The sequence below is a fragment of the Pteropus vampyrus genome, unplaced genomic scaffold, assembly GCF_000151845.1.
Source record: "Pteropus vampyrus isolate Shadow unplaced genomic scaffold, Pvam_2.0 Scaffold125, whole genome shotgun sequence".
NCBI lineage: Eukaryota > Metazoa > Chordata > Mammalia > Chiroptera > Pteropodidae > Pteropus > Pteropus vampyrus.
The window spans coordinates 1,048,339-1,064,549 of record NW_011888906.1 but is presented as its reverse complement, the minus strand read 5'-3'; the positions used below and the strand labels follow the sequence as shown (position 1 = coordinate 1,064,549).

The following is a 16,211-nucleotide window of genomic DNA, read 5'->3' as shown; positions in this document are numbered from 1 at the left end:
CAAGAGTGCTGGGCTGAAATGGAGCAGGAAGAGGAGTTGCTGGCCACAAACGACCCATAGATCAGGCAGGTCTCACTCTGCCAGGTACCACCTGGCCTGGCCTGATGAGGGCTGGCCACCACATGGCTGAGTGGAAGGCCTCCATCGGAATCATTGTGCGACCTTGGATAAGTCATGCCTCCTCTCGTGCCTCAGCATCTGTACCTGGACAGAGGCCCTGGCATGCCAAGGACTCCTTAGCAGAACCCCCAGGATCAGGGCATGACTACAGGGAACAATAAGGTGACAAGTTTTGCTCTCTCCCAACCTCTCCAAGGTCATCTCTCCCAGGCTCCCCTGGCTGCCCCACCCCCACTGGCTGATGGCTGATGGGCCTTGGGGGAATAGTCACCAGCCGGCCCCTGCCCACGGCGCCCGTTTCTTGCCAGCAGCTCTGGCTGCTTCTCTGCTCTGAGAACACACAGTGCCCCCTCCTCCCCACCCACGTGCATACAGTGGGGACACTGGTGGGCAGGAGCACCTGGTGGCTAGGCCCCTCCACACAGTCAGCTTGAGCTCAAGCCCCCACACTCAAAGCCCACAGGTGGCCTACCCTGGCTGTGTGACCTTGGGAAGGTCCAGCCCTCCCTTTACTCATCCATGCAATGGGGCCTAGGCAGATCTCTGAGAGAAAGGACATGTTATTCTGAGGTTGGGGACAGTGGTCAGCAAGATGGCCAAAACCCTTAAAGCTCCAGCCTGCTGCATGCTCCCTCCTCCATACCCCATGATCCTCTCTTCAACTCATAATTACCCTCTGGCCTCTAGACCTTGGCACGTGCTGTTCTCTCCCCTAAAGCTTCGCCACCAGCCTCCCTGACTCCTGCGCCCCTCATGAACTCCAGGGTACCCTTTGGGCCTGACCACAGGCAATACCTGACCTTGCCTGCCCCCTGTGCCGAGATGCACATCCCTCTTTTTCTGGGCTCACAAAGCCTCCACCACACGGGGATTAAAGGCTGAACTGCCTAGGTTTAAAACCCAGCTCTGACCGTTCCTAGCTGTGCGACCTCGGGAAAGTTACTCCACATCTCCGTGTCTCTGCTTCCTCACCAATAAAATAGGGATAAAAACAGTAACCTTCCTCCGAGGATTGTTGTGTTACATTGAATTCATATTTGTGAAGCGCTTAGCACAGAGCCCAGACCCTAGCAAATGTGCCATAGGTGTTTGCCATCAATCCACGATAGTAGCAGCTGTTATCCGTTGAACACCTACTGTGTGCCAGGCCCTGTGCTCAGCATCTTATCCGGATTCTCTCACAACAGCCTGGGAGGAGGAGCTGTTTTTGCCATAAACCTCACTTTATGACAAAGAGAGGGAGGCCCAGAGGGATCAGCTTCCCTTCAAAATATGTTAGGGAGGAGGGGACTTTTGCTGATATGAGGAATTATTGCTCATTTCTTTTAGATGGATTATGGTTTTGTGGCTACTTTCTTAACACGAGAGTCCTTATCTTTCAGAGATACATACTAAAAGATGTACACAGGCTGCATGTGCTTTAAAATGACACAGGATTAGGGGGAGGGGGGGAGATGGAACAGGTATGGAGCGGGCAGAACAGGCCTTGAGTTGGTGGTGCTTGGGGTTCCGTGACGGGTTTGTGGAGATTGATTATACTAATATGCCTCTGTAACAGAGTTTAGAAAGGAAGATTAAATGAAATAATGCAAAAACAATGTATGGCCCCCTTCCCCCTCGCACCAATTGCCCCGGCCTGGGCAGACCATTATCATCCCTGCCCCCTCGCTGGACTAATGCAGTAACCCACCTGCCTCCCCCCTCACCCCCACGGTCTGTTCTCCACACAGCAGCCAGATGCACTCAGAACCCTCCCGAGGCGCCCATCTCACTCAGAGTTAAAAGCCAATATTAGAATGGCCCAGAGGCCCTCCCTTATCAGCCCTCCATCTTTCTGCCCTTTTCTCTCTCCGTTCTCCCCACAGCTCACACAGTTCCCCTGGCCTCCCGGCTGTTCCTCCTACACTCCATCACCCCCTACCTTAAGGTCTTAGCACTGGCTGTTCCCTCTACCTGCATTCTCTTCCCCCAGGGAACAACAAAACTCCTCCCTCCCCTCCTCAGAGGTGAGCTTCTGGGAGAGGTCTTTCTTCCCCAGGCAACCTCTCTAATTACATTTCCACCCCTCCCCCGCTATCCATTTGCTCCGTGGCACTTGTCACTCTCTTACAGACCACGTGCCTATTTTCCTTATTTGCTGGGATTTTGTTTCCCTACCTAGAAAATGAGCTCTGTGAGAGCAGAGATTTTTGTCTGGTTGGTTCTTTGCTGTATCTCCAGCCTCTAGAATATAGTCTGGTATAGAGTCGTAGCGCTCAGTAAATATTTGTGGAAAGGAGGGAGGGAGGGATGGAAGGATGGATGAATGGGTCCTACCCAGGGCCCCACAAAATGAAGGGGTATAGGCCTTAGCCCTAGGTCTGTCCGGCTCCATAGCCTCTGCCCCGACCACTGCACTCTCCTACCACTCACTGCCTGGCATGTTGGGGTGGCAGAGCCTCTGACCACCCTGATATATACAGGGCCACATGCAAGTCTGAGACAACTCCAGGCCCCAATCTCGCCTGGCAGGGGCTTAGACATGGACAAGGTACCAGGGGATGTTTGCTGGATGTTTGCTGAGTGAGCAAGGAGTGAGTGATGAGTGAGCCAGGGGCCACCTGTGGGCCAGGGCAGCCAGAACATGTCTGGTCCCGTGTTCATGTTGCAAACATGCTAGGAACTGACAGTCCTCAAACCGGCTCTGCCAGTGTGGCTGCGGTGGGGTGGGGCACTGCAGGCTTGGGCTGGCACCGGCAGAGAGATGGAGGGGTGCTGCTGGGGACAGGACCCGTAGCCCGGGGAGGGCAGAGGCTAAGCAAGTGGACTGTGAAGCTCCTACCAATCTCAGCCCTGCAGAGACGAGACTGTTCCAGCCCCTGTGGCTCTTGGGTTTCTTCATGGGCAGGAAGGGGACCCCTTTCCAGCCTTCAGACTCTGACCTGCCCTGTAGAGGGAAAGATCCCTTCCTGCCAGGACCTGGCCACTGCCTGGAAGCCCCAGAGGGAAGGGCTAGGCCTAGAAGTGGGTGGCGCTAAAGCAGGTCAAAGCAGCAGGTGACCTGGTGTAAAAGCCTGCTCTGTCCTAAGTTGCTGCATAGCCAATCCTGTGCCCTTTTTGGACTCAGTTTCCCCACATGGGTTCCAGGGACCTTCAATCTCAAGGGGCTGAGTTATCATTTGGCAACTCCAGCCCTGCTGCTCAGCTCTGAGGGTGGACATGGCCAGAGCCCACACTTGCACACGTGTCCCTGCTCCCCACAAAAACAACAGTAATCAAGATACGTGCTGATTACTAAACGCTTACTGTATGCCTGGCATCAGTGCTTTACGTGCACCGTTTCATCTGATCCTCCCGACAGCACTGTATGGTAGGGACCATTCTGTGCCCATTTTCCAGCAGAGGCCCAGGTCCCATGGCAAGCCGGAGTCCAGGCCCTCAACTCCATCCTGAGGTCACACTGGGTAGCCTCCATCTCCCCAAGACAGTTCAGGGCAAGAAAGAAATCTCATATATACCTCAAAACTTTGGCTAGAATTTGGGGAGCAGGATCTGTATTCCCCAAATCCATAGATTCCCTAAGTCCTGAGCAGCCGAGACTCAACACTGTCCCACTGTGGGTGTAACACTCTGAGGGTGTAACACTCTGAGCCTCGGTTTTCTCATCTGTGAAAAGGGTCGGATCTTGCCAGTTTTACCTAAAGTATGCCATTGTTTAAAGCCACAGGAACTAGAGGACTCAGTCCAGCCCTCGGGACAAGGTGGAGAAGCTGCTGGACCTATGAGCCTCCAGAAGGATTAGGGAAAGGAGGAGCAAACATGAACCCGAACCGCATAGTAGTCTACAGCAGAGCCTCATTACTAGCAGCCCAATAGAGGAAGGATAATTCCTCCTGGCCCCCATGTAACCCAGTTCCAAGCCCTGTCAGTCCCACCTCTAAACACATCCTGAATCCACTTCCTTCCCTCCCACATAGCCACCTTCTAGTCTAAGCCCAGCCTCCTCCTCCAATCTGGCTGATTGGAGGCAGAGAACCTTTCTGAAATGTCAGTCTGAATCCTTCGCTCCTGCTTAACACCCCTCATAGCCCCTATACTCCAAGACTAAGGACAAAGTCCTCACAGGGGCCTCCAAGACCCTACAATGGACTCTCTTCATTCATTCGGCTTCCATACTAGCTGCTTCTCCCTTCCCCCGAGACTGCAGTACGCCTCTGCCTCAGGGCCTTTGCTCTTGCTGTTCCCGCCACCCAGAGCGTACTTCCCCTAGACACCTATATGCCTCACTCCCTCATTTCCTTTAGGTGCTTTACTAAAATGTCACTTCCTCCGAGAGGCCCTTCCTGACTACCTGTTTAAATGGCAACACACCCGGCCAACTCTGTTCTCTCTTTGAGTCTCATTTCAAAAGTTGACTTCCCCCAGCTCAAGTGAGGACCTTCAACTTCTCCTTCCTAGCATAGACCACAGCTCTGATAACATAACTCACTGTATGAGTACATGTCTGATGAGGACAGGGGCCACTTCTGTCTCAGAGCTGAATACTCTGCAGCGGGTATAACATTCAAAATAGTTAACAGCTGGATACCATGCAGTCAGAAGGGACATTGGCCAAAAGCACAGGGCCTAGCATGGAGTGAGGACTTGGTAATGAATGAATGAACAAACAAATGGATGGATGGATGGATGGATGAACAGGGCACACAAAGCGGGCTTGACACCTGCCAGGAATGCCCAGGGCCCTGAGAAGGTGGCACAGAGAAGGGAATGGCCTTCCCAAGTTCACCAGCCAGGCTCTGGCCTAAACAGCTGCAGCCAGTCTGGCTACTCCTGCACAACCCGACTTTCATTTCCCATGCTCTCAGTCTGAGGACGCTCCTTCCCTCAGGGGAACTGGGTGAAGAGGAGGGGCAGGCGGCCCTCTGGTCCCCAAAGAAGGGGAGACTCCCAGGATCCATCTGTCCCACCACAAAGGGGCTTTGTCCTCAGTACTGAGAGCCTGAGGCAGACCGGAAGCCACCCTCAGCCGCACAGCAGGTTCCAGCACCCGCCGTCAGCTGGGCCAACAGCTCCAAAGCCACGTCCAGGGGCTGGCATGGTGCTGGGCACAGTTCTCTCAAATCTCACTAACTCTCCCTAGGAGCCCTAGGAGAGAGGCTCTGGCATAACCCCTTCGTTTCTATAGATGGGGAAACCGAGGTTCAGAAGGGCGAAGTTACTTAGCCAAGATCTCCCAGCCAAAGAACAAAGCTAGGGTTCAAATCCAGGCCCATCTGGCACTAGAGCCTTCAGCTACGGCTCTCAACTCACTGTGCCTGGAGAATTGACTGTCTGGGTTCAAAAGGGGAGAAGGGCCTTTCTGGAGACATGAGTGAGCAGCTGTGCCCGGCCCTGCACCTGAAAAGAGACATCTGCCCTGGTGAGGCTCCCCAACAAGGGAGGCAGGCTGGGCCCTGAACCCAGAGCCCTTGCCCCACACCCAGCCCATGCCCCAGGCTCCTTTGGAATCTGCCAGCCAGGCCCCAACAAGTCACCACCACTTCCTGCCAGGCGGGCATCTACAGGGAAAGGATGTACAGGTGGGCAGACCAGGGAGAAGAGGCCCCCCCCACCCTCACCCCGATGTTCCCCTTTCAATCCCAGACCTGTCATATGCCTGGCCAGCACCTACCTTCTTTCCAGGCCCATCTGTTCTTGGTGCAGCCATCAGGGCCACCTCACTGCCAATGGGGTACCTACCCTGAGTCGGGCAATACCTACGGTGCCGGATAGAGCAGTCCTGCCCTGCAGTCTCTCCTCACTGCCCAGGGACAGCATATAGACTCCCCGAGCAGGCACCCGAGGCCCTCCACTCACTGGCACCGGCCACCTCTCAGGTCAAAACTCTACTGCTCCTCTGAGCTCCAACAGGAGTTGCTGCTCAGGCCACACCTTCAGGCCCTTGCTCAAGCCTCCACCTCCCCTCAGAGAACCAACCCATCCTTCCAGGTATGTCACATGTACCACTTTCTCCAGGAAGTCTTCCATGATCCACCCCCTCCAAAGCCCCAGACCAAGGTGGGGATTCTTGATTACTCTCTGGAATCTCAGTCTCTGTGGACTGCCTTCACTTGGCAATAGTAACTGAGCACCCGAGCTGGGTCAGATCCTTTTCTTTGTCCTCCCTCAAACCTTCACGAGAAGGCCTCAGCAGCAGGAGGCCTGCCCTGTTCTCAGCAGCCCCAGGCCAAAGGCAGAGCATCCTAGCAAGGGCTTGAGGCCTTGCTTGATCAACCTAGTCACCATCTAACTACCAACTACTCTGTATGTGACCTGCTGCTCCCCACCTCCCCAGGCTACACCTCCTCAAACTATTTCCCACATCCAGATCTTTGCCTGTGCTGTCCCTTCTCCCTAGCAAGTCCTCACCATTCATTTTTCCTCCTGAGTTCCTGCTCACCCATTAAGCCTCAGGCCAGATACCACCTCCTCTGGGAAGCCCTCCTGGTATTGTAATGGGCTGCCACAGTTCACATGGCACTTATTCCGTGGCAGGGCAATGATCAGGGCCTGGGTCTGGTTCCCCTAGGGTGCAGGCTGCTCCCAGAGTGCATCTTTGGAGTCCCCAGCACCCAGCACAAGGCCCAGACACCACCAGCAGGTAATCAAGAGTCCAGCTGCCAGCTCCCTGCCCAGAGAACCCAGAGGCAGAAGCCAGGAGCAACTGCCAATGACAGTACTGAGTCCTGTTTTGCCCACGCTACCCACAGACCTAAGATATGGGTGGAATGGGGGGGGCCTTTCTGCAAATGGCCAACTGGTAACCAAACCCACGTCGTTTCTAAAACTAGGGCACAGGATAGAAACGGGAACAGCAGAATTGTCCCCAAATAGAACTGTGGCTCATCTGGTTCCTGAGCCTTTGGGAACACCTGGCAGGGGTGGGGGTGGGGCAGGCAGGTGGCCCCTCCCAAGGATTGAAAGGAAGTCTAAAGTTTGGAGGGTGGGCAGAGAGGTCAACGTGGCCACAATCAGCACTGATACCCAGCCCACTTCCTTCAGGGTCGGTCCAAATCCTGGAAGGTGGAAAGTCCTCTCCCACTTACCCCCACCTAGCTCAGGGTGCTCCCTAAACTGTCCCATCTTTGAGGCTTTGCTCATGTGGGTCCTCTGCCTGGAATGCTGTTCCCTTCTGAGAGTCAAAATCCTACCATCCTTGGGTACATCCTACAAGCCTGGCATGGGCAAGCATTTGGGCAGAATGAGCTTATCAAGTCTTCCCAACAGCCCTATGAGGAAAAGCCCCCTGCCCCTATCTCATAGATGAGGAAACTGAGAAGCCATTTGCCCAGGACACACAGCAGAGGAGGCAAGTGGAACAGGGGGTGTGATGGGTCCTGGGTGCCAGCAGCCACAGGGCGCCCAGAAGGCCTGGTAGGGCCAGCCCTGGGAACTTGGCATAACTCAGGAACAAAGTACATAGGGCATGGTCCTACCAGCCCAGGCAGAACAGGAACCCCTACCTACCCCCCACCCTCACCTTCAGGTGGCTGCTGACTGAGGAGCCACATTGGGACAACGTGATGGAACCGTTCCCCTCACAACATGCAGAGACCCACTGCACAGATGAGAAACCTGAGTCCCGGAAGGGGACAGTTCCCCCATTGGAAAGTGGGATAAGCCCCAGGAAACTCTGACTGTGACAACCCACTACAGCCTTCCTGTCTGGAGAACGGGGTTGTCATTCCTTTCCTCTTCGGGTTAATACAAATCATAATAAAAGAGCAGCTGCCATTTACTGAGGGCTTAACTATGCGCTGGCATCACTGACAGCATCATGCACAATACCTCACTTGTTCCCTAGGACAAGACCATGCTGCGGATGCTGCCTGCTTTTCAGATGGGGGAACTGAGGCACAGAAAGGTGAACTGACTTCCCTTTCTATCGCACAGCTATTGGGTGACAACAGTTGGAGGCAGAGGAGAAGCCCCTGGGGTTGGAAGCCCGCGGTGGCTTCCCAGAGGAGCCTCCTGGCCTTCACACTGCCCTGACAGGGATGCTACGAGAGGCCAGAGGAGCAGTCAGGGGTCAGGCAGGAGGCAGAGAAGGGCTCAGCCTGGCCTGCGGTGTTCAGAAGGCCTTGGGTCCAAATCCATGCACTGGGTGACCTCGGGCAAGTCCCTTTGCTTCTCTGAGCCTCAGTTTCCTCTTTGGTGAAACAGAGCCAGAAGGGCTGCCTCACAGGGATGCGGCGAAGATCAGGCACAACTGTTCACTTGGCACTCAGCAAAGGCTCAACTATGTGCTGAAGGAAATTAATGACTATTGAAAGAATCCAAGGCTGGTCCTTGCAGCTCACTGTTCTTTCAGGATCATGGTTGTATCTGATTCTGTACTCAGAAGGGGTAAGGAGGTGGACACAACCTGTCCCTTCTCTAATTCCTACAAGGAACCCTCCCAGCTCTGTCAGCCTTCCAGGCTATGTGACCTCAGACAAGTCATTTCATCTCTCTGAAACTCCAGACTCTCCTCTGGACAATAAGTCAAGGCTTTCATGGGACTCTGAGAGAGAGGGTTCCTGCCTGGGGAGACATGGGGCTCACGGGGGTGGGAGGGAGGCTCCTTCTGTCCAAGCATAGAGAGCACCTGGCATGACCCTAACTTGAGGCCTCAGTTTCTGCACCTGCCAAATAAAGAGTATTATGATCTGTCTCCTTCCCAGCCCTGCTTGAGGATGCTCAGAGATGATTGTAAAAATTGCTTCATAAACTATAAAGTGTGGCACCCTTCAGAGTGATGATTATTACTGCACTCCCACAGTAGCAAAGAGAGTCCCATGACTTGCCATCTAAGGCAGAACGTGTCAGAGCCATGACAGAGGGCAGAGAAAGAGCAATGGGGGTGCTGAGGAGGGAAGTATGGACTCAGGTTGGGGCAGAGAGAGTGGTCAGCAAAAGCCTTCTGGAGGCAGAGGCCACTTAGCCTCTCAAAGGGTATTGACAGGGAGAGCAGCAGGCCATGGGAACCCCAGAGGCAAAGGCCTGAAGGCTAGACATCCCAGGGCAAGCAAGAAGACAGCCAGTGGTTCGGAAAGGCTTACGGGTCACCTGAGCAAAAGGGAAATATGGGAGACGATGCGGGGTGTGAACAGAGCTCTAGCCCAGACCAACAGCACCTCCAGGAGCCCTTGCTGTGGATCCTGGGCCCATTTGCCTCTCTCTGAGCTTCAGCTGCCTTTCAGGCCAAGCAGGCAAAGACATAAAGTACCCAATGCTCGATCAGTGGCCACCTTCAGAGAGATGGACACATTCAGTGAGAGGGCCTTGAATGTCAGGAATGAGGGCATCAGGAGGCTTTGACAAGTCACAGGCAGGCACAGGCTGAGGCGGGAGGCTGGATGGAGACAGCAGCTTCCAATCAATCCAGCCATGGAACTTATCTGTCTCTAGTTAACCTTCACCCAGCGCCCCCCTCATAAGACAAGCCCACTATCGACACAGGTTCCAGGCTCAGCCCTTGGGATTTTCAGATCAGCTGGCCTGCAGAGGCCCAGAATTCCCATCTCATGAGGGAATTACCTTCATGATCAAAGGCACTCAGAAACATTAAGCAGGCCCTACACCAGAGCAGACACACGTTAGCTCATCTGATCCTCACATCACCTTGACAAAGCTGTCATTCCCATTTCACAAATGGGGAGACCAAGGCTCAGAACAATCATTTTCCCACAATCAGACACAACAAACAAGTGGCAGAGTCAGGATTCTAACCCAGATCCATCTGGCTCCAAAGGCTTTGCTCCCCTTATGCCATGACCATCCATTGAGCACCCTGACATGCCACTCCTAGGAGCTGAGGGTTCCCGGCAAGATCGTAGTACTCCAGATCCAAGTGGAGATCCATCACCCAGAGCTGGAAGCCCAGAGAGTCAGGATACCTGCTCCTACCTAGGGGAAGATTTCAGCCAATCTGATGCAGACTTAGTGGGAATTGGATGCCACAAATCACCCAGAAGCCAGAAGTCTGGGCTCACACTTCACCGTGCTAAGTGACCATAGCCCTGGACCTTGGCCTCTTTGAGCCTCAGTTTCCTCTTCTATGAATAGGGCAAAAGTTCTGCCCACTCCATAATGGGTCAAGGGATGGAATAAGTCACCTTACTATGTATGACCTGGCTAGGGAGGACACAATGCAAAGACACTGACATCAGACAGAGTAAAAGTCAAGGCCACAAATCCGGACAAAGTAGACCAGAAGATAATTGATGGGGGAGGCCAAGATTCCCAGCACCACCTCAACCCCGACTTCCAATCCCCAGCACCTGGAGCTTGAGGGTTCAAAGGGCCCTTCCCATAGTTTCTCGACATCTCCACAGCCCCTCTGACATCCTCAGCCACACACCGGCATCAAGGAAGACTCGGCCAGACCTGCCCCTGGAGAACTCCCCAGCTGGGATCCCCATCACCGAATGAGAGAGGAGCCCTCACCATACAGGAGAGGAAACCAAAAACCAGAACAGGAAGAGACTTGGCCAAGATCATCCGGTTCTCCTCCCCTCAGGCTTCTCATTTTATTCTGGAACTTCTCTGGATAGTTCCAGGGGGAGGGGAGGGACTAGGGCTCGGTTTGGAGGGAAGTCGCTTGCTTGCCACAGCAAGGAGTGGGGAAATGGGGGGTCTGGCTTCCAGTTCTAGGATGCTCCCCAATAACTGACCCCTTGACTCGGCCCACCCAGGCTGTGAAGAGGGGTGGTCTGCTAGGCAGAGAGAGCCCTGGATCAAAAGACAAGAGATGTTTATTTTTCTCCCAGTTCAGATAATGTATCCTGGGTCTTTCTGGCCTCATTTCCCCCATCTGTGAAGAAAAGGTCAGAATAAACCAGAAATAACAAACCGATGGCACACATAGGATGCTCTCTAATCCTCTGTCCAGGGCAGACATTACTAATTTATCACAGCACTCTCTCCCATGAAAGCCAAGACTGGCATCAGAATGCTTTTCAACATAGCAATCCAGATCTGGGGAATTTGAGCCCCAGGCCACCACAAGACTAGATAATACCTGAGCCCTCACAGGGAAAGAAGGGAGAAGAAAAATATAACATTTACTGAGCATCCACAAGAATCAAGCTGCTGGGAGACATTAGTTGATTTCATCTTTACAAGGTAGGGATGCAAACTCTGAGGTTCAGAGAGACTAAGTGATTCGCTTTGGACATACAGCTGGGAATGGGGCCTTGAACACAGGGGAGGTATCTACTGGGCCACCCTCCCCCCGAACAGTGATGCAAAGCCAGCCACTAAGTAAGCCACTAAGGTATAGCCTCACCCCAACCACCCTGTGGCCCTACTAGGTGCAAGCCCCGTGCCCATTTTACAGGTTCAAAAACTTGAGTCACAGGAAGGGTATGCCAGCTGCCAGAGGAGGAAGGACTTGAGTCCATATCTCGTTCTTCCCCACCGCTATTTATCAAGTTAACAGGCGCGAAATGCTTTATTTCAGTCCTCTTGGGCATTCTGGGAGCCATGACTCATATTATCCCACTTCAGAGATGAGGAAACTGAGGTAACCCAGAGGAAGTACCTCCCCCAGGGGCTCGAATAGAAACCAGAACAGTTTACCATGGAGATAAGGGGAAGGGGGCAGTAGAAGGGAAGTAAAGGGCTATGGGAACCCAAAGGGAGATAGAGGTGTAAGATGGCCACACCACAGAGGCAGGAAATGAGGCTGGAGTCAAAAAGCCCAGAGCAAGGGGGATGGAGGGCCTTTGATATGGCTCAAAGGCCTTCAGGGACATGAGAAGTCCTTGGTAGTGCCCCGCACCGGACTAGGCATACAGAGCCCTACAGCTTAGGTTCAGCCCTGTCACTTAGCAACTGGGAGACTCTAGTCAAGTGGCTTCTTCTCTCTGGGTCTTAGTATTTACATCTGGAAAATGCGCCAGTGCTGGGATTAGCGAGGCCCACCTCCCCAGTTTGGCCTCCTCACACAGAGAGGGCATGGAGGGACTCAAGTCGCCCGGCGCATGGGTGGTTTTGGCTGCCGACATCCTTTCCTAGGTCAGACCTGCCTAGACCAGCACCTTCAGACTCAGCGAGATCATTCTCTCAAAGCCTCTACCACACAGCTATCAAGACCAGATCCACTGAGCCACTCAACCCGCCTAATGTAACACCGCACAGGACCTACTGGTGCCAGGCAGTGGGCATACAGCCCTCCTTTAACCCTCACCTGATAGGGAGATATTTATTGTCCCCATTTTCAAGACAAGGAAATTAAGTCTCAGATGGCTATAGTGTATGACCCAAAGACACACAAGTAGAGGGAGTCAGAACCGGAACCCAGGCCTGTGTGACTCCTGAGCCCTCACCACACCTTTGGTCTCCAGCTGACCTCTCCCTGCTCCGCACCTCACTCCCAGCCTCCAGCCACCCTGCACTGCACTTTCCCAACCCCTGGCTCTCACCCTCTCCTGCCCTCCTGCTAGTGAACTCCTCCTCCACTTTTAAAGCCCAGCCTCAAATGCCTCCTCCTCTTAACACCTGATCTAGGCCCCCACAGAATACTTGCCCACAGAGTTAGTTCTACCAGGTGCCTTGGCCAGCTCTGTACCCCTGGCCTCCAGATTGGGGCTGTTCATAAAGGGGAGAGCAATCAGCCCCCTTGTGAAGGCAGAACTCCTCCTCAAGGCCCACATGTCTCCACATGGTTCAGCTTTGCTAACATCCGCTCATTTCGCCTCTCACCCAATCCTCCTAAATTCTCTGTGCTCCAAGATCACAGGTTTTCCCATTGTTTCTCTGTAACAGCACATACTCCCCCACCACCACCACCACAGGGCCTTTGCACATACAGTTTCCTCCGCCTGGCAAGCCCTTTCCCTAGCTCCATGCCTGGCCAACTCCTACACACTTCCTTTAGGATCTCTCTGTACCCCACACCTTTCTCTGGGCCCCTATCATATCTGTGACTATATATTCATTTGTTTGGCATCTTGTTTGCTATTTGTCTCACCCGCTATACTCAAATTTCTGGGAGGCCAGAGATCTATTCACAAGTCCCCAATAAGGACTCACCTAGGCTGACCACGTCCACAACCCCAGGGGCCCTGGGAAGTATCTGAGCAAGAGGGAAAAAAAGAATACCCTGTCCCCTTCTCTGATAAGTGAACTGCTGCTCCTCCCAGCACCATCTCCTGGAAGCCTCCCAATGCCTCCCTACATTTCCCGCTGCCAACCCCATCACCACACCGTTCAGCCTGAGTTCAAAGCTCCTAGCACACAGTAAGTATTCAATACAGAGTCATGGATGCTTGTATCTAGGCGAGTTTGGGAAAACAGGGTCAAGTGAGGACCAGGGGTATTGGTGGAGGGGGGGGTCCTGTCAGCAGGTCACTGAGCCATCTCCTCCCTGGCTCCTGGGGCTTAAGAGAGCTAAACAACCCCCCACCTCCAGGTCACGATCAGGGAAGAAGCAAAAGCAGGAATTGGCTGTAAGCTAGGGATAATTCATGCTCCAGGAAGAGGCTAGGGGAGAGGAGAGAGCTGGGGGGCTTTCCTGGGAAAAGTAAGCCTTAAGCTAAGCCCTAAAGAGCAAGAGCAGATAAGCAGCTCATAGAAGAGAGGGCACTCCGGGCAGAGACACCTTCAGGAGCAAAGGTCCAAGGACCACACAGGAGAGCCTGGGCAGACAGTCAGCTGAGAGAAGTGACACACTATAAATCATTTCCCTCAGTGGAAAGACCACATCACCAAGGCACATATCACCACATCACCAAAAAGGCCTCGTGGCTTCCATGCAATCACACTCACCAGTATAGTCTTTTCCGACCCTTCCACGTGCCTGGTCCAATACTGGGAAAATTCTGCTCCCACAACACTGGAGGGTTCAAGGGCAGCCGAAATGGAGTCTTTGAAGTCTAGGTTTTAATTCCAGCTTCTGTGTAGCCTGGGTTAAGTCACTTCCCCTCTCTGCACCTCAGTTTCTCCATTAGCAAAATGAGGACATAACAAAGACTCCCCACCTCACGGGAGGTTCTCAGTAGATGTTAGCAGCTATCATTCTCAATGGCCCATTTTATATTCAAAGCCAAGGCCAGAGGGAACAGTGAGTTGCCTAAGGTCACACAGCTGTTGAGTGGTAGGACTCTGCTGGAGCTGTTTCTTTCTCAAGGGATTATGAGGCGGCTTTTCGGGCACCAATCCATCCTCTTCTGGAGATGAGCCCCACTAGGGCCAGCAACTCACCTCCCACCCAGTTTAGGCAATTCATCCAGTAAAGCACTGATTAAGCACCTACTACTAAATGCCAAGCCACTACTGCAGAAACACACAGCTTCTTCCCCTGAGGATTCCCATTCCACATATGGGAACTCAGAGGGCAGTCCCTTGCCCCAGGTCAACCAGTGAGATGAGAAACCTAGGTGTCTTGCTTCCCCAGCCAGAAGCCTGAGAAAAGGATCGGCAACAAGACAAGCCTGGCCCATTCTTGAAACCAAGTGTGATCTCGGCTCACTGTAGCTGAGCCTGGACTCACCCCAGGTCACCCAAGGACCACTACCCCAACTATAGAGTTCCGGAAGCTCAGAAAGCCTCGCCCAGGGCCATACATGTTCTGTCACACTCGAGTCGGTGTGAAGGCCCCAGAGGCTGAACTGATACCCCACAGGCTCACCCCTTTTGTTCACCTCCATCTTTCCATCAGCTCAGTAATCCCAGCCAGGCCCACCTGCCACCGATGAAGACCCCCAGCTCAGAGAGGGCAAGCAGTTAGTTGTCTGAGGACACACAGCAGGGCAAGTGGTCGCCCTGTTGAGGCTCAAATCCACCCCCAACCCCTAGCCCAGGCAGGCAGATGGACCCAGCCTAGTGGTGAAAACCCAAAACTTTTGGCAACTTCTGAGCAGGCAGAGGGCTGGGCCTGCCCAGGGGCGATCCCGGGGGCTGTGGATAAGAGGTACCAACATAATCTAACCCAGTCTCTTCAAGGCCGGTGGCACCAGGCCCTACCCAAAGCCCCACGAGGACTGAGAGATCCCTGTGCCCGGCCAGGCGTCCCTAGCCCAGCGCCCCCAGGCCCACCCTGCCGGACCCCCGATCCGCCTCCCCTCCCAGGCCAGGGGCGCCAGGCCGGGCAGCCGCAGCCAGAGGTGGCGCCTACTGGCTCAGATTTCAGATTTGGCCTAGACCCGGCCTGGGGGCTCCAGCAGGGCTCTCTGCTCTAAGGGGGCTCGTAGGGGAGGACGAACCGGAGGAGAACCTCGGGCCGGCAGGACCCCCGCGACCCCCGCCCAGCCCCCGCACCCAGCAGCATCATAACAAAAGGCCGCGCTGGGCAAATCCCCGTGCGCCCGCCCAGCGCTCGGGGATCGCGGCTCAGCCCGGGGGGTGGAGGTTGAAGGGGTGGACAAGACCCCCCAGCGGCCCGGCGATCGGACGCCAGGGTGGCCCCGGGCGGGGGCTTCCCCACGCCGGCCGGGACAGGGGGCTCGCGGAGCGGCGGAGGGACGCTCACCTGGGCCGGCGGCGAGGCGAGCGCACCCGCAGACAGACGCACGGGAGGACCGACCGCCGGACCGCCAGAGGGTCGGGCAGACGGCTGCCAGGCCGCTCCGGCTCCCAGGCCGGAATGGATTCCGGGCCGGGAGAGACAGATCGAGAGAGAAAGGAAGGAGGAGGAGGAGGCGGCGGCCCGGGGAGGGAAAGAGGAGGGAGGGAGCGCGAGAGCAGGGAGGAGGGGCCGGGCAAGCCGCCGGGAGGAGGAGGAAGGAGGAAGCGCGCGGGGACAGATTCCCCGCCGGTGACTCGGAAAAGACCCATGCGCGGCCCCGCCACATTCGAGCCAGGGGTCCAGACGCCGCAGGGGATTGGGGGGCGGAGGCATGGGGCACAAGAGCCCCGCCCCCCACCCCGCCCCGTGAGAGGGGCCCACACAGGGGGACCCCCCCATCTGCCCTCCTGCCAAAATGCCCTTTCTAATTTCCCCCAACCCTCCCACCCTAATCTATCTCAAATCCACCTCTCCTGCAATTATTAGTAATAATAGTGACACCAGCACTAATGGAGAGCTCGCTTCTTGCCGGTGGCTGGGTAGACTTTAGAACCTTTTCCTAACAACCATCTGGGGATGATTA

General features: G+C 54.7%; 1 protein-coding gene across 1 annotated transcript in view; it reads right to left on the bottom strand.

The window, feature by feature from the left end:
* SRC (SRC proto-oncogene, non-receptor tyrosine kinase) overlaps positions 1–15,914 on the bottom strand; it is a 56,159-nt gene extending 40,245 nt beyond the window's left edge. The window contains exon 1 of the mRNA XM_023534450.1: positions 15,593–15,914. The gene's annotated coding sequence lies outside the window, so the exon portion shown is untranslated. The remainder of the gene's footprint in view (positions 1–15,592) is intronic.
* Between the last annotated feature and the right edge of the window lie 297 nt (positions 15,915–16,211).